Here is a 19,329-nt window from a genome sequence, read left to right as displayed (position 1 = left end):
AGCTTTATGCACGGATGCTCAGTGCTATGATGTCCTGAGATAGTGAATATTGCAGGAGGAACACACTTTGGGAAGAAAGCCCAATTTTTCTTGGGGAATTTTAACCTTCACCTATCTATGTGAAATCTATGTAAAGATAGATTTCACATGTTTATAAGAAATCCAAGTTGAAATAGCTTGGATTTTAAACTTAGAAATCCCACTTTATATCTCTGTGGAAAAATCAACTTGCATCAAATGGTAGCCATTAAAGACAGCAGTGATTTCTGCTATAGCTTCAGAAGATAAGGCAGCATTGTAAAGACTCCAGAATTTTCAAGATAGTTGAGGTTACTGAGAAAAAACAGTAAGAAAATGGGAGGAAAGATGAAGAGTATTCTGTCACAGAAATGCAAGAGTGTCAGGAAAAATGGCATGGCTGGATATGCTGGATATTCTTAGGTGATCTAGGAAAAAAAGGAAGAGAAGCTGGTTATTGGATCTGAGCTACAAGAAAGCCTTGTGATGTTTACAAGAAAGCTTTGGATGGGATATTGTAAACTAAATGCCATCAGGGAAATAACATTAAAAGGGAAGTGAAGAAACGGAGACTTTGAGGAGTACTACATTGAGGGAAATGTGGAATGTATTGTAAATAAAAAGGTAGGTTTTTTTGTGGTTTTTTTGTTTATTAATTGAACACAAAATTTTTTTTACAAGGTGTTGTGCAAAAAGGGTACAGTTACATAGTAGGGCAGTGTGTACATTTCTTGTGATATCTTACGCCCTGTTTTTCTACCCCTTCTCTAGGTCAGGTAGACATATATACAATATACAATGTATCAAGAACATATATAGTATTCACAGACTTGGTCTCTACTGTCTCTCCGTCTCCCTTTCGTAACAGTCATATATCAGGGAGATCATGCCCCTTTGTTTTCTGTGTTCTAGGCTTGTCTCGCTCAACATTATTTGTTCGAGTTCTGACCATTTCCCTGCGAATAACAATATTTCACCATTCCTAATCGCTATGTAGTATTCCATTGTGTATAAGTACCATATTTTTTGGATCCATTCGTCTGTGGAGGGGTATCTGGGTTGTTTCCATATTTTGGCTATTGTGAATTGTGCCGCAATAAACATGGAAGTACAAATGTCTTTTTGATATCTTAGGTTTTGCTGTTTAGGATAGATGCCTAGGAGTTGTATGGCTGGGTCATAGGGTAGGTCTATATTGAGCTTTTTGAGAAACCTCCATACTGTTCTCCAAAGTGGTTGTACTAATTTGCACTCCCACCAACAATGGAGAAGGGTTCCTCTTTCCCCGCCCTCCCTCCAGCATTCGTTGTTTCCTGAGTTCAGAGTATAGGCCATTCTAACTGGGGTGAGGTGGTATCTCAGGGTTGTTTTTATTTGCATTTCCTTTACTAGCAGGGATGTTGAGCATTTCCTCATGTGTTTCTTTGCCATTTTTATATCTTCTCTTGTGAAGTCTCTCTTTAGCTCTTTTGCCCATTTCCTAATAGGTTTATTGGGCTTGGAGGGGCTTAGTTTTTTGAGTTCTCTGTAGATGACAGATATCAGGCCTTTGTCTGTTGCTGTGCTGGTAAATATCCTTTCCCATATGGTTGACTGTCTTTCTATTTTGGTGACTATGTCCTTAGCTGTGCAGAAACTTTTTATTTTGTAGTAGTCCCATTTGCCGAGTCTTTCCCCTATTTGTTGTGCCCCTGGGACTCTATTCAGGAAGTTCCTTCCTGTGCCTATAAGTTCTAGCGTCTTTCCTACTCTGTCCTTCAGTAGTTTCAAGGATTCAGGTCTAATATTGAGGTCCTTGATCCATTTTGAGTTGATCTTGGTGCATGGTGATAGGCTTGGGTCTACTTTGAGTTTTCTGCATATGGCTGCCCAGTTCTCCCAGCACCAGTAGTTGAAGAGGCTATGTTTATTCCATTGTATGTCTTTAGCTCCTTTGTCGAATATCAGTTGGCTGTAAGAGTGCAGTTTTATTTCTGGGTCTTCAGTTCTAATCCGTTGGTCTTCTGATCTGTTTTTATACCAATACCATGCTGTTTTTGTTATGATGGCCTTGTAGTAGAGCTTGAAGTCTGGTATTGTGATACCTCCTGCACTGCTTTTTTTGCCTAGAATTGCTTTGGCTATTCTAGGTTTTTTGCTGTTCCATATGAATTTATGGATTGGTTTCTCTATTTCAGTGAAGAATGTGGCTGGGATTTTGATAGGTATTGCATTGAATTTGTATAACAATTTGGGCAATATGGCCATTTTCACTATATTGATTCTGCCTACCCATGAGCATGGGAGGTCTTTCCATCTCCTTGTGTCTTCTTTGATTTCCCTTATTAGATTTTTGTAGTTTTCATTGAATAGGTCCGTCACGTCCTTGGTTAAGTTGATCCCTAGGTACTTTATTCTTTTTTTGGCTACTGTAAATGGAATTGTTTCCATAATTTCCTTTTCTGTTTGTATATTGCTGGTGTACAGAAAAGCTGCTGACTAAAAAAAAGGTAGTTTTGAAGTTTTGAATACTGGCTATTCTCATACCCCACTCCTCTCACTGTCTCCTTGTCCCATGTCTAGGCAAGTGAAAAAGAAAACCCCCATGGCTCCCTCTCTTGGTATCACCTGAGCAGTTCAAATCATGCAAGGCCTGGATCATTCAGACCCCTGTCCCACTCACCCAACCTCTCACTAACCAGTGAAAGCCAAGGAGATTTACCCTGCTCTACTCTCCCTGCATTGTGGACTGAATTTGAGTCCTGCTCTTTGAGGAATCCTTTTGCTATTTATTATGTGAACAACAAACCTTTTTTCCTGTATTTTTTTTGACGCCTGTTTGTCCTTTGTGCCCACATTTAGATGATTTTTCTGGCAGGACACATCTCATATTAAACAGGAGACACCAAGCACTCTAATTAACTACAAACTGAAGCAGGACATGGGGCCAAGGGACAGGCAGGCATTGTGTTTTGCTGTAGGTGGGAGAACATATGTTTATGCTGATGGATAAAATCCAGTGGAGGATGAGCAGCAGGAAGAGTATGTAACTGCAGGAGCAGAGTGCTTAAGGGGCCAAGGAGAGGAAAGCATGCAGAAAACAGGCAGAGGCTAGCCACAGATGGGGAAAAAGAAACACATCTTCCCTTGTAGCTGAATAACAAAGAAGATGAGCTTTCAACTGAAATGTCCCCGTGTGTGGACAAAGGTATAAAGAAGTGCAGTAGCAATGGACTAGCAAGACAACAGAGAACAGTGGGGTCTTTGGGAACTAGAGAGGACATGTCTACTGAATTAAAAAAAAAAAAAAAAGGCCTAACTTGTCTTCAGCCAGTACTGGATAACCAAGGCTCCATATGGAAGTCCAGAAAGATGCCCCTTTGACCTTTTCTGTAGCATTGCTGCCATTTACTTCCCATGAACAGAAATGGTGAAAAGAGGAGCATGCACCCTGATACTCATGTAGTTCCCAGTGCCACTGCCCCAGCAACACCTCTGTCCTCAGCCCACAAAGGATGTGTTATAAAAGACTACACATTTTAGTAATAGCAATGACTCTTTTGATTTTTATTTCTTTCTATTTTGTTTTTTAAGATTTTTTTTCCAAATCATTTTGACAATTGTCGAAGTATCTAAAGGTAAAGTGTGGAGCTATTGACTTTGTATACATTTTTTTTTTTTACTTTGAGATTCATGAACTGCATTTTTCAAACTAAGGAAAGTAATTCATAATTCCCTTGGGAATTCAGTAATGCTGAATAGAAATGAATCTATTTCCACAGAAATGGGCTCATTACCCTGCCAGGATTGCATAGAGCCTTATGAATAATTGTTATAAAACAAAGGGGTTTTACAGGAAGAGAGCTTTTCTATTTATCTCCAATCATATTTTTGCATTAGAAACAATTTATCTCATTGCATTGCATTTGCTTTGGTGCTAAGTTTGTGATTTTCCTTTTATCAAAAACCCAGGCACAGTTTGGGTTTTGGAAACTTCAAGAGAATTGAAAAATATTAGAACCAATAAATCATAAAATGTGTAATCAATATCTATTATATTCTTAAATTTCTGGAAAATTTTAACTACACTATATTATGTCTGATAACAAAATATGTATGAATTGAGAAAAAGGAAACACATAATTTGGTGTCTGCCATGTGGCAGGTACTAGGTTTGATGTACTGAATCTATTTTTCCCTTTGAAGTAAGTGCCATTGGCACAGGTGGAAAAAAGTGAAGTTCAAAGGGTTTAAATAATTTTTCCAGAGCTAAAACAAATTAGAAAATAGTCAAGCAAATATCAAAATAAAAAAATAGCAAAAGCAAATGGGTCTCATGTGGGGATTTATCTCTTATTTCAACTTCCTGAATAGAGGTTAAAGGAAAGGTGACAGAGCCCCATTAAACTAAGCAACGCCTAACATCAAGTCACTTCAGACAACTGACATTTGGTGATTGACAATGACAGAGTTTTCTGGTCTTAAATCATTGAGATTTGATGTGGCTAAGTCTTCATGGAAAGTGATACATTTTTAACAGTGGTGATTAATCAACAGTTTCTCCCTATAACCTACTCACTACCTTTATATTTACATGACCAGAAAGAGAGTAGTATAACCTTCACTACCTTTATATTTACATGACCAGAAAGAGAGTAGTGGTAATGGTTCATGCCTATAATCTTAGTAATCCAGGAAGCTGAGATCTGAGGATCAAGGCTCAAAGCCAGCCCAGGCAGGAAAGGCAGTGCGACTCTTACCTCTAATTAATCACCAGGAAACCAGAAGTGGCACTGTGACTCAAGTGGTAGAGCACTAGCCTTGAGCTGAAGAGCTCAAGGTCAGTGCCCAGGCTCAGAGTTCAAGCCCCTCAACCAACAGAGAGAGACAGAGACAGAGAGACACGGAAAGAAAGAGAGAGAGGAGCCAGGCATCAGTAGCTACTCAGAAGCTGAGATTTGAGGATTGTAGTTTGAACCCAGCCAGGGCAGAAAAGTCCCCATGAGACTCAGATCTCCAATTAACCACTAATAAAACAAACAAACAACAAAAACCAGAAATGATGTTATGGTTGGAGTGGTAGAGCACTATCCTTGAGCACAAAGAAACTCAGGGCCAGTGCTCAAGCTCTGAGTTCAAACCCCACAACAGAGAGAGAGAGAGAGAGAGAGAGAGAGAGAGAGAGAGAGGAAGAGGAGGAGGAGGAGGAGGAGGAGGAGGAGGAGGAGGAGGAGGAGGAGGAGGAGGAGGAGGAGGAGGAGGAGGAGGAGGAGGAGGAGGAGATGAAAGAGAGGGGAGAGAGGAGAGGAAAGGAGAGGAGAGAGAGGGGAGAGAGAGAGGGAGAGAGAGGAGGAGGAGGAGGAGGAGGAGGAGGAGGAAGAGGAGGAGGAGGAGGAGGAGGAGGAGCAGGAGCAGGAGGAGGAGGAGGAGGAGGAAGAGAGAGGGAGAGAGAGAGAGAAAGAGAGAGATTTACGGGAATTCCTAAGTATGGCCAGTACAGCTAATGGTGAACAGACAGGCTGCCTCTGCACCCATCTACAATCCACACACCTATGTGTGATAGAGCAGAGGTTATGTATACTTAGGAAATGAATCTTAAAATATTCTAGGAAAGGCAATTGGTTTACTGAATAGATCCATTATCTTTATATTAAAATTAAAATATAGATCAGAGCTCTCTTTCTCTCTTTTTGTCTTCTTCCTTCCCCTCTGTATCCCCACACCTCCATCTTGTGTGGGTGGGCAGTTTGCTCTCCCCCCAATAAACTCTTCTGTGCTTGAAAAAAATATACAGATCAGAGGGGGTGGCTTATGACTATATATTATGATAGTAGCTACTCAGAAACAGATTAGAAGGATCATATTTAGGGTGAGGCCAAATAAAAAATAATTGGTAGAAAGACATCCCCCACACACACACGTACACACACACAGCTGAATGTTATGACAAAGACCTGTAATCCCAGTGACACAGGCAGAAGTATCGTAGTTCACACTGGTCTTGTCAAAAATAAAACAAGACCCTATCTAACAAAACAGCTTAAAAGAAAAAAAGAAGGTCTGTAAAGTGCCTCCCTAACAAGAAGGAAGCCCTGAGCTCAGACTCCAGTACCACTAAAATAATAATAATAATAATGATAACAACATCAACAATAATAACAATAAGGCAATTTATTAACTTCCATTTTTCTATTTTTAACTGAATATGCAACACTGTATTATTCTGGACACCATGAGGTTAACATCAAGAGGATACACATTTCTCATTAACCAAGATTCATGTTTGGGGTGTGTGTGTGTGTGCGTGTGTGTGTGTGTGTGCAGGGGATTTTTGCTGTCTTGTTTCTCTAGTCAAGTTTTGTGACAATTTCTTTCATCAATTTCAGCATTTACGCAAGGCAGATCAGCAGAGCTCTGTTTCAGTGCAAATAGGCCTGGCTTCTCAGTGGCTTACTGAAATAGCTTATTTGGCCGTCATGGTGTGTGTCCATTGCAGACTGGCAACAGGAACTGATAGAGTAGCCACCAGCCTAGGGCTTTGTCAGTCAGCTTGACAGAGGAAAAACAGCATGTCAAGTCACAGACAGGAGCACAAGGACTCTTCCCAGAATTCAGGGTTCTTACTACCTTGGCCAAAATGATACATGTGACCATTTCTTACTTCAGTGGAGCAGAGAAAGCTGACCTGAAAAATGCACTAGGGAAAAATCAGAAACATGGGAGAAAAAGTTCCAACAAACTCACCATCATCCTTTTTACCCCTGAAATTTTGGGTTATAAGGAAAAAAGATAAGAAGAGGTTTCTACCTATCAGAATCAGGAAAGCAAATTTTTTTATAAGTCTGCCTAGGATGATACATGAGTTAAGCTATCAATTAAGAAACAGATATGTGTTCAAAGGAAAGATAGGAAATATTCTACTTGAGGATGGTTCAATGGGAACTCAAAATTAATTGTTTCATATCTGCAAAAATATATATCATGTTTGTATCCTTGTACCAATCTACAATTTAACCTTACATTTAAGAGAATTATAATTAGCCAGGTGTCAGTGGCTCACACCTGTAACCCTGGTTACTCAGGTGTTTGAGATCTGGAAGGACATGGCTCAAAGCCAGCCAGGGAAAAGTTTCATCTCCAAAATAACAGCAAAGTTCTGGGCTGGAAATGTTGCTCAAGTGCAGAGCCCCAGCAAAGCAAGCAAACTGAGCGCGCTCAAGGCTCTGCATTCAAAATCCTGAAACCAGAAAGAAAAAAAAAAAATATATATATATATATATATATATATATATAAATGTACAAGGATATTAACTGAGAGACTGGGAATCTGGAGGCAGATTTTATTTTATCTTACTTTAGAATTTGGAAACTGTTAACATTTTATGTACACCTGTTAATATTTCTAAGCATAAAAGATTAGGGGAAAGCTTTCATTCCTAGGCCTGACCCTAAACAACATATTTTTAAATTAATTTATTGTTATTGTAGAGGTGATGTGTAGAGGGATTACAATTACATGAGTCAAGTAATGAGTACATTTCTTCTCCAACAGTGTCTTCTGTTCCCTCACTCTCTCCCATCCCCTCTCTCCCATCTCCACTCATGAGCCATATGGTTCACTTTCATCAATGTCCAGGGTGCTCCAGTGCTGCACTTCTTCACCCTTTTTCCCTTGAGTTCTGTGCCCTCCCCCAATGCTCCCAAGGATATACACATGAACACACCATGCATAAAGAAGATAGAATCATCAAATACTAAAAATGAAAACAAGTCTTTTGTTTCCATATTTTGGAATTTGTTTAAGTATGTATATTACTTTATATAAATATGAAGAGCCACTTAGGCATTGTGCCTTTGAGTTTCTCTCATAAGAGTATCCTCTTTTGGTCTCACTATGTGTGAGTATCTAGAAAGTTGGATAATTTGTCATATCCCAGTGCATTTTAGATTTAACTTCCAAGTGTCAGAGAGAACATGTGCCATTTGTCTCTCTGAGCTTGGCTTACCTTACTTAACATGATTTGTTCTAGTTCCATCCATCTCCCTGCAAAAGGACATTATTTTATTCTTCCTAAAAGCCTAAACAACATTTTTAATAGAGGTTGATTCTGTTATCTTACTCCTTGGAGCAATAGATATCATTATTCTCACAGTCATAAACAACCGAGTCCTTTACCCAATATGTCATCATCTCTAATGTGTCAAGATCCAAAATTACATTCTTCTTATCTAGTACAAGGTCCCACTACTTCCAGTGCACAGATCTTAGTCAACCATTAAATGACAAAGAGAAAAGAGAACCCGGGTAAGCTCTGGGCATTATGGTCTAGTTCCATCTCCACAGTATGCCTCAATGATCACAATTTTGTGATATATATTATGAGATTTAGTTTATTAATCAATAATGTTGAAGGAAAATACATAAATAAGGCCATCAACAGAATCACATGAGAGAATAGGAACATCCTTAAATTGTTGTACAGTCTTAACATGCTGTGAAAAGCTGAGGTATGGGGACATGCTAATGATAAAGATTATATGGAAAACACTCTGATGAAGACAATGTATAATATTTGGACAACTGGGGCTGGGGATATGGCCTAGTGGCAAGAGTGCCTGCCTCATATACATGAGGCCCTGGGTTCGATTCCCCAGCACCACATATACAGAAAATGGCCAGAAGTGGCGCTGTGGCTCAAGTGGCAGAGTGCTAGCCTTGAGCAAAAAGAAGCCAGGGACAGTGCTCAGGCCCTGAGTCCAAGCCCCAGGACTGGCAAAAAAATATATATATATATATTTGGACAACTGACTTTTCCATAATCCAACCTGAGATATTTGGTACCTTCAAAAATGAAAGCCCCTTATCTCTCAGTGGTGGTTCATTCTGATTGTCAACTTGCCTGGATTCGAAGAGGCTCAAAGAATTGGTAAATCCCACTTCTGAATGTCTGTGAGGAGGTTTGCAGAGAAGATTGAATACAAATCATACAACTGGGTGGGGAAGACCTACCTTGAATGCGGACATGTCACCATCTGACAGGTTAGCAGGACAGGAGATAAAAAAAAAAAACAGCAAAGAACCAAGGTGGGAAGCTAGCTGTTGGCTCTGCTGCACCTTCTTGAGCAGGTGTATTTAGTTTTCCTTGGGTTTTACTACAGATTCTTCATCCTTTGGACACACAGTTGCATTGATGACTTTGGCGGGGGCTTCCAGGACTCTAGCCTCACACTGGAGCTACATTATCATTTGTTCATTTGTTGAAAGTAGAGACTGTTTCTCCCACATTGGTCAATCATGGTACATAAGTAATACTCATCAAACATGGATTGCTGTGAAAAACAGAGAACAGCATAGGCTAATGTTGGTATGGCCTGTGAAAGATAAAGAAGAAAAGCATACTGAAATGGACAGAAGGATGAAGCATTTGAGCCATGTGTAGAGATCAGATTGCTGGAAGATATGTGTTAGTGATGACTCTAAGAGTCGGGAATAGGAAGGCAGCTCATAACACATAGAACAGTGGAGAAATGACACAATGCCCAGCCATACATAACAAAAGCCACAGAGGCAGTAAGCCTGCCAGAAAGATAACTTGTTGCCATAGTTATGCATTCTTCAGTAAATAGTTATCATTGCTAAAGTTTTCAACATCCCTGTATGAGAGAATATTCCCTTTCATCCCCTGTTTGTCTTTCTATTGCAGGTAATATGTTTTGTTTTTGCTGTTTTGAATTCCCTGTGTAGTTTTAAAACCAAATGATTATGATATTGGCTATGAACCTTATTCTAAGAAGCCTTATATGAATACAACTCACCTATGTACAGGATAAATTCATGAAAATTTTAACTGAAGGATTTGATGGGTATAATGGTCCTATGAAGAATTATTAATAGGGCTACTGTCGATCAATGACATGATAATTACCAACAATACAGACATCCTAACTAGACAGGTGCATTGGTAGGAGAGAGGAATGGTCCCCTACTTCTTTACTTGCCTTGACCTTGACATTAAGAAAAATAAACTTTTTTTCTAACAAAATTCTACTCAATCAGGCTAACCAAAGGCACAGGACTTAATAACTCTCATCTTGCCTCTTCAATTTAGAAGCAAACTGTTTAAAGTGAACATACCATCTAGTTGTAATGTGAGGACAAAAATGTAGGATTACAGAGGCACTCTTTCCCACAATGAATCTGTTTAAAGTATCACATCTGCATTTAAATCATTTTCTAGATCAGAGTATTTGTCTTATTATATCTATATCTATAGTATATATTACCAAAAGAAATTCTGTGATGGTTACCTTACATTATTCTTCTGGCATTTCTTCATCCATTAGTATTATTTTGGCAATAGGCTTCTATTTTACTTATAAATAGGAATCAGAATTTTAAAAAGCTAGCACATAGTGTTCACTTGTCATCATGATGCACTTAGCCAAGAAAAAAAAATCACTTTTGAAGGTAAATTTGGGACCATTTCAGCTGAGTAATAAAGAGTGATGATTTCCACAGTCAACTTCTAATTATCTCCTAGGAAATGAGGTCAGGGAAGCTGTGTAAGAAACCAAGTAAGAACATCCATGACTTTACCTTACTGTATTTTCAGCCTTCCTTGTCAAGTAGAAATAAATTCCAGAAAGACAGCAGCTAAAATGGGCTTGAAAATAGTCTCAGCACTATGCCTTTATGATGCACAGGCTGACCAAAGGTTTACAGTAATCCGTAGTATACTTCAACCCTTCTTTCAGGCCCCAGTCCTAGCAAAAAAAAGTTTATTTTTAGCATGTCAGTTTTGAGTACTCTATGATTTGCAAAATCCGCAAGGTAGCAGATAATATTTTTAATTTAATTTATTGTCAAGGTGATGTACAGAGGGGTTACAGTTACATACATAAGGTACTATTTTATTAAAGTTGTGTAATATGTGAAAGTCAAGTTATCGTCAGGTACAGGAACTAGAATACCATTCACCAGAAAGCTAATTTATCATCTTAAGTTGTTTGGAGTTTTTTTTCGTGCTGGAAAATAAATCCAGAACTTGGCATATGTTAGGCAAGTGCTCCACCATTGAGCTTTATCCCATAACAAACATATAAACACATATAAAACAACTGAACTGTCACAGTCTTCCATGACAAGCCTTCTCACATACAGGTAAAGCACCAAGGTCAACATTCATTGTAAATACTACAAAACACTGCCTTACAAATTCCTGACTCAGCGGTAGAGCCACAAACAAATGTAGATAGCCTTTGTTAAATAAGATCTTTAAGCCTGTGTCAGCACTTAAGAATAAGAGCAATGCAGAAATTGTTCTTTAAGATAAAGACATCTGAAATTCATGGCTGTTTAGAGAAAATTAAATCTAGTTTAATTTGGTTGTGGCCAGTCATGCCTTTAAGCAAGGCAGAGTTGTGTGACTTGAGACAAATCATCCTTAAAACTTAAAAAAATAATAATCAAACATCTAATTCATAAGATTGCAGATTATTTTTTACCTTCTGTAGACATTAGCTACATTCAGTCCAAAGTACTGACATTGTAATTTACTGGAGATAATAAATGTGATGGTTCTGACATAATTTGCTCAAACAACTCATTCCCAGAAATGCTTAGAATATAATTCTATGCCTAAACGTATGGGATTTGGGGGATAAAAAAAAATTCTAATACTAAATCTCTCACTTGTCCTTTCCCAAAGACAATCTGTTAAAAATATAACACACATATTTTCATTTAAAAGTGAAACATGGAGTACGAAAGATTGGTATTTCTTCCAATAATTCACATTCTCAATCATTCGCATCCTCTCCATTCAACCCTTTGTTAATACAGCAAGCTCATATCACTGCATCCCAATTCCAATGCCCTTCTGTCAAGTCCTTCTGAGCTCTGCCATGAAGTGTGTGGCTGTCTTCTTGCTGCCCACATAGACTTGTTTTTGAAAAACATGAAAGTTCTTGTTATGGTTATTGTTTAACTTTTTACAGGCTGTTTCCCTTATTGAAGTCTAGGCATCTCAAGGACAAACAGAATCGATGCTTTTCCAACATGTCTACAGCCAACTGGTGTTTGGCACCTGATGTTAAGGTTTACATGATTTTGTGATGTGTCTATGCTGGAGATATAATCCTCTGCTTTCCCTAAGGCTAAACTCAGCATAGTTGTTACACTATCTCATTTACTTTTCTCCTCTCCATTGAAGCTATTATCATTCCCATTTGATCAAAAAAGAAATCTAGCCCAAGGGGCTTGTTAGTGGCTTTCCTGAGCCAATATAAGTAGCAATAAAAGGGACAATCAACACAAGATTATCTACTACCAAATTTTTCTTCCATAGCTAAGGACAATAAGCATACTTGCAGAAAACCTTCAATTGAATAAGCAATGGTTGACTGATTTACTTCAGTTGGAAGTGAATATGGCAGTGAAAAGACAAATCCTAGGGATATGGTGAAGTGAATGAAATCCATAGTTAAAATGAATGCATCCAGAAAGATGGTTATTCATAAATACTGAAAAATTAGGGTATCTAGAACATCATTGTGGGGAGAAATTGTAGATTTCTGGTAATATTTCTCATCTCTCTTTTTTCCCCTTTTGACTATAATGTATCCGTGGCTGAATCTCTTCTTTAACCTACCTTTATAATTCAAACCAAGTCAATGACTTTAGAGCAGAGACTCTTTTATTAAATAATATCTTACCTAATATACCTTGATGATCATCTCAGGATACCATCTTAGAGTGTATTTGTTGGGAAAGATCAACAAATACATATGTAACAGTAACATATTTGACTGTAGATCATAATATAACCACCATTTGGGAGCTTGAGCTACATCACCTACAGCAGCACTGTGGCCATGTTTCCACATCTACCCTTCCTTGGGTACTTATATCAGAACAGCCCCACAGGGCTCTTGGGTAAACAACCATGCACAAACACACACACACACACACACACACACACACACACACACACACTACTTTAGGCAAGAACACCCAACAAGTGACCAGTTCAGCAAGTACCTCAAAGTTCCTGTGACTGCAGTTCAGGTCTTGTCCACTTCAGCAACCTGTGAACTCCCACAGAAATGGTTACAGGAAAGGAATTGAAAACTTTGCTATTGCAGTGCCAGCAATTTACCAAGGAAATAATTGCTAGTATGTTGGGTATTTTGAGGGACAGTGAGGAAGTGGGGGAGAGAAAGAATATGTGAGATTCAGAGCTGTCATTTTGACAACACAGTTACTGTTGCTCTTAACAACCTTAGCATTATTTGAATTGTTGCTGAAGTTAAAAAAAAAAAAAGTCTCACTAGTCACAAAAAGTTTTTCATTAATTCCAGGTCAACTGGGTCCAAGGAAATAATCCAAGAAATAAAATAAAATAAAATAAAATTTTGGACATGACCTATGAGACATATCTCTCAAATGACAAACATACATTTAATATTATTGAGTGAGAAAAAAAACTACATTATACAGTGAGGTGATCTGCTGAAAACAAGTCAGAAAGTTTAAGGTAAAAAAAAATTTTAAATGATTAGTCTGCTTATATAAAAATGTGTTGCTTAGCAACTGCATCAATGCAATATTTCAATGATGATTTGAACTTCTCTAGCTCCCCTTAGCAGCAACAAAAATAGACATCCTATAGCTAATAGAATCATCTTCTTATAAAATATGGAAACTCACAACTAATTTCTGAAACAATGTGTCCTAAAAACATGGCAACATGTTAATATTAAAATGTAGAGAGAGGGCCGGGCAACTATAATCGGTCATTTTCCATTGCACCGGAACTTTGTTCCACCAGAAACAAGCTGTTCTGTAGTCTAGCATTTTTTTTTTATCATTCAGTAAAATAATTGGGTGTATATTTCCTCTTAAAAATCATAACTATAGTCATTAAGCAGGCAAGTGATAAGGTATTTATACAACCTCTAGAGTTTTATATTTCTCTTTAAAGCACAGATTTTTCATCTTCAGGTTTTAAGATGAGCATTTCTGTATAAAATTAGAATAAATTACCAAGCCTCACTATTAATTACCTGTTATAAACTGTTACCTTAGAATGTATTTGTTTTCTTTTTCTGCTTTCCCCAGTTGGAATCTAGTCATCATTAAAATGAAATAGTTCAGGCTAGTCTTAGCCATTCATGTGAATCTGCCTGTACATTTCACCTTCCTCAGTCAGATCAGACCTAAAACTCCCTGGAAAATCAGTATTGGTTCTTTTCTTAGCAATTGTCTTTTAAAAAGGAAGAAAAAGGTCAAAAGACAAAGGTCAAAAACAGCTCCAGAAAAAAGAGAGAGGGGAGGGAGGGAGGGAGGGAGGGAGGGAAAGAAAGAAAGAAAGAAAGAAAGAAAGAAAGAAAGAAAGAAAGAAAGAAAGAAAGAAAGAAAGAAAGAAAGAGAAAAGAAGGAAGAAAGAGGAAGGAAGGAAGGAAGGAAGGAAGGAAGGAAGGAAGGAAGGAAGGAAGGAAGGAAGGAAGGAAGGAAGGAAGGAAGGAAGGAAGGAAGGGAAACTTGCCAGGTACTGATGGCTCATACCAATAACCCTAGCTACTCAGCTGAAATATGAGGATTGAGGTTTGAAGCAAGCCCAAGCAGACTAATGTAAGAGATTATTTCCCAATTAACCAGAAAAACACTGGTAGTGGAAGTGTGGCTCCAATAGTAGGATAGATTACCAGAGCTATAAGCCAAGAACGTGTGTAAAGTCCTGAGTTCAATCTCTAGCTTACACACACACACACACACACACACACACACACACACACACACACACACAGAGTTAGCAAGAATCTATCTCAATACCATCAGGTCATATCTGCAACTCCAGCTATTCAGGATGTGTTAAAAAGGAGGATCACAGTTCAAAGTGGGGCAAAAATATGCGATCTTATCTGAAACACAAGAAAAATGAGAGAGAGAGAGAGAGAGAGAGAGAGAGAGAGAGAGAGAGATGTCTCAAGTGATACAGTGCCTATTAAGAAAGCACAAGGCCCTGAGCTTGTTAAAGAAAGATCATCTAGCTTCAACCAATTTTAGAAACTAATATTTGATTTAAATTACAATAAGAAACAGAGTATTTTATCTGTCTTAGTTTGAGGCCACCTAGAAGTAGACGAGGTTGGCAGGGGTGAGGTGGGAGTGTAATGATTCTAGTGAAGAAGTTAGTGATGGATGTGATCCTACCAAGTTATAGGTATGGAGAAGAGGAGTGGAGTGAGACCACAGGCTAAGGGAACCTGTTTGTTACATTTACATTCCAGGCCACTTGCACTCAATTCTGCTGAAGAGCTCTTAGAACTTTGAGAAAAGAGAAATAGTCCATCACAAACCCCAGAGATTGAGAGTGTTGCTGGAAGTAAGCAAGCTATGTGGACAGTAAAAGACCTCAGAGAAAGAGATTTATCTGGCGGAGTTGAATTTCATGCCAGTGTGCACCAAAATGGTAAGACATTGTGGCCACTGGGAAACATGAAGGCCTCCTGGACCAGCTGTTAAGCCAATAACCGGTGGGAATTGGTGGCCAAGTGAATTGACTTCCTCACCATTCAGATTTGACAATTCTAAAATATATGCTACAGTGATGTTCAGCATTCCCAAAGAAGATGAAGCTACGGCAATAATCTGACTTTAGCCTGGGGATACGGCCTAGTGGCAAGAGTGCTTGCCTTGTATACATGAGGCCCTGGGTTCGATTCCCCAGCACCACATATACAGAAAATGGCCAGAAGTGGCGCTGTGGCTCAAGCAGCAGAGTGCTAGCCTTGAGCAAAAAGAAGCCAGGGACAGTGCTCAGGCCCTGAGTCCAAGCCCCAGGACTGGCAAAATAAATAAATAAATAAATAAATAAATAAAAATTTAAAAAAATAATCTGACTTTATCTTTTGGGGCCTCCTTCCTTTCCTTGTCTCATTTCCCCCATTTCAAGCACCTCCAAATGGATCACTTTCATACATGTCCTGTCACAGCATCTACTGGGGAAAAAAAATCAAACTACACTATTAGAAAACTATCTTAATATGTGATCAGGGTGTTTCAAAATTAGCAATTAATTTGAGGTAAGAAATAGTCAAAATGGAAAATATTGATTTCCATTACCGCTTAAAAGTAAAACTTAATTCTTCCTGTTTTCTACCTCAAACGTCTCTGCTTAGATTTTATCTTACCATTTTTATTTTTGTTACATTGCATACTCCATTTTTGTATTTGGACAATGGCATTAAAATAATTTTTTCTTGGCATCTCCAAAAAGATCACTCTCTCATTCTCCTCCAAGAGACTTATGCCAAGAAGTAAGATCTCAAGCTCAAAATATTTGTTGGTATCCTGTACCACAGTCCTGACAGAAATGCGTGAAAATGTTCCTTGATGTGTTTTGTGATATTCAGAGTGTTCCAAAATCAAACGTCACTTTATAAATCAAGTTTTGCATTTTCAACATGAAATCTCCTGAGACTCTCAACATGGGAGTGCTCAGATATGGATTATGAAAGGGTATCTAGGTGGCAACTGACTGTCCTGGTTTTAACACTGAATATTTCAGGTCCTAGGAAACCCCTCAGAGTAAAGCAAACTAGATTAGTTGGTCCCTTTAGTGGGTCAGTGTACCCTCATTTTTTTTCATAGTATCAAGAAAAGATCTGTGCTCAAATAAAATTATGGCCCAATGTTGAATGACTCATGTGGTAGAAAGAAGAAATTTCCATATGGCAATACCCTAGGGAAAATGGATATAACATGTGAATCATAAGAGAAGTGGGAAATCTTGCTATGAATCAAAATCTTATCACCTTTTCTATTTCCTCCAAATTTCTATCCACTCTTACCTACTGTTCTATTAGTTATTACTTATTCTCTTAGGTAAATCTTATTTACTACGGCTTAGTACTGTAAATAGGTTTTGTCCAGGAGAGTCATCTTTTGCCTTTCTTGTAATTAAGTACCACATTTGTTCTTTACTTGTTCCCAGACTAAGGATATAATTTCAAGAGAGACTGAGGCAGAGTTCATCATTGTAAGGCTAATCTCTCTCAGTGACCTATAGCAATTCATCATTGTTTTATGCAATGTTCCTCAAGTTGTGACCTATCTGCAATAGAAACTTCCAGAGGTGCTGTTTAAAATGCAGATTACTATGTCTATATTGGATTAATGGAAATAGGTTCCAGGAATGATGACCTGTGTGGTTAAAATTTCAAAGTGGACTTTAAAGTTTATAGCCTAAGCCTAGAATGTGAAGTCCTCATAAGTATAAAGATAGTGCTTTCCATTGAAAATTTCTACAAATTCTGGTCCTAATCTCCATCACATCCCCCAATATCCTTTCTCTTCCTCTACATTATTTTAATCACATCATATGACATTTCCTGTACAGCCCAATGCCACTGCCAGTAGTTACTTCAGCTGAAGCACCATGCATCAAACACCTACTACAGACCACTCTTTCTCTCAACACACCTAACATGGGACCTTTCAGTGAAGTCATGCAAAACTGTAGGAGGTATCTTTTATCATTAGCAGTACTTTTGAGATGTAAAAACTGAAATTAAAGGTGTCATGATTCATCTGAAGTCATTCTACTTGTAGGAGGGACAATATCAAGAGACAGACCAAGGCCTCTCGCACCAAGGCCCATACCTTTAGTGATTGCTTTAAGTGTTTCCTTTACCTTTGCCCTTAATACAGTGTCCCCACTATGATAGGCACCTGTAATTGCAGATATTGATGATAGTCTCCTTGGAAGGCTTAATGAGCAATGAAGCACACTGAATCTTTCCCAGAAGAAAGATGAATTCTAAATGAGATCAATTCCTCAACCTGTCATAATGGTTTGTCTTGTCTTGATTTAACGGGATAAAAAGGTTCATGAGCAGCTAAGTGGCTTATTTTACTTCCATTGACAGAATGGTTCACTTCACAAATAAAATACAGTAATACCAGAGTCTGAATAGCACTTGATTGGGCAAAAAGTAGCAATGATTATAATCATATTTGGCAATATCTAATGTGCATATGATGGTCACAAAACTCATTATCTAATTTAATTCTCGTAAGAATCTTAACACATGTACACCACTGTCATCATCTCTAGCCTATAAACAAGGGAATCTAGGCTCAAATCACCAAAATAATTTTTACAAGACCACAGAACTAGCACTGTCATGGAAATTAAACGGACTCAAATCCGAGTGTACTTGACTCCAGACACAAGCTCATTGTTGTTCTACTCCATTAAAGAAGTCTTCTATTAGAGATTAATCTTCAACCAATGATTAGAAGTTATTTTGAAAATTTTTAAATCAAAAAAAGAAGCTTATTTGGTTCAAGAAGTGAAAACTAGATGTACGATGTATCTGTAGATATTAAAGGAAGACTGAACAGTAGCTTTTCCTGACATTTCAATGACTGCAACTTGGCCTCTCTCCTTCATTGCTGGCTATGGCAGAACACTATGGATTGGGGAACTCTTTAAAATAATAGAAATTTATTTCTTTTCCTTTTTCATTGCCAGTCCTGGAGCTTGAACTCAGGGCCTGAGCACTGTCCCTGGCTTCTTTTTGCTCAAGGCTAGCACTCTATGTCTTGAGCCACAGTGCCCACTGCTGGCTTTTTCTGTTTATGTGGTGCTGAGGAATCGAACCCAGGGTTTCATGCATGCTAAGCAAGCATTCTACCACTAAGCCACATTCCTAGCACAGAAATTTATTTCTCATAGTTCCAAAGGTTGGGAATCCAAGATCAAGACACATATAGACTCAGCAGGTGGCCAGAGTCTGATTCTAGAATCACAGACCTACCCTGAACCTGCATTTATCAGAAATTGAAGCAGTTCCCTGGATCTGCTTTATTTGAAAACTACTCCCACCCTTTGGGAAGATAGAAATTCAAAGCTCAAGTTGCTCTCAAAATAATGTTTTTCAGGAATTATTTTCTCTCAATACTAGAAAACAGTTATATGTATAATATTTTCCACAGGGAAAATGTTTTATTTTAAATACTAGCAAATGAAATAGAAAACATTTTTAACTAAAGCAGCCAGCCCATAGATATGATTTTTACCTTTAAAAACTACATCATCATAGAAGGGGAGGCGTAGGGGGAAAAGATCAGAAACTGTATGGAGATAATGCAAATTTTGTTTGATATTGCATTTCAGAAGTTCTTCATGCAGCATCCTCCTCTGCCAATTCTACTCTACCACAGAAGACAGGGTGTCGAGCCCACAAAGCCCACCTCAACACCAAATGTGAATGATGGAGTCTTTGAGACCTTTGGAATCTTCTTGTCATGAAATATCTACACAG

Source organism: Perognathus longimembris, chromosome 2 (assembly GCF_023159225.1).
Source record: "Perognathus longimembris pacificus isolate PPM17 chromosome 2, ASM2315922v1, whole genome shotgun sequence".
Taxonomy (NCBI): domain Eukaryota; kingdom Metazoa; phylum Chordata; class Mammalia; order Rodentia; family Heteromyidae; genus Perognathus; species Perognathus longimembris.
This window is presented reverse-complemented; position numbering follows the sequence as displayed.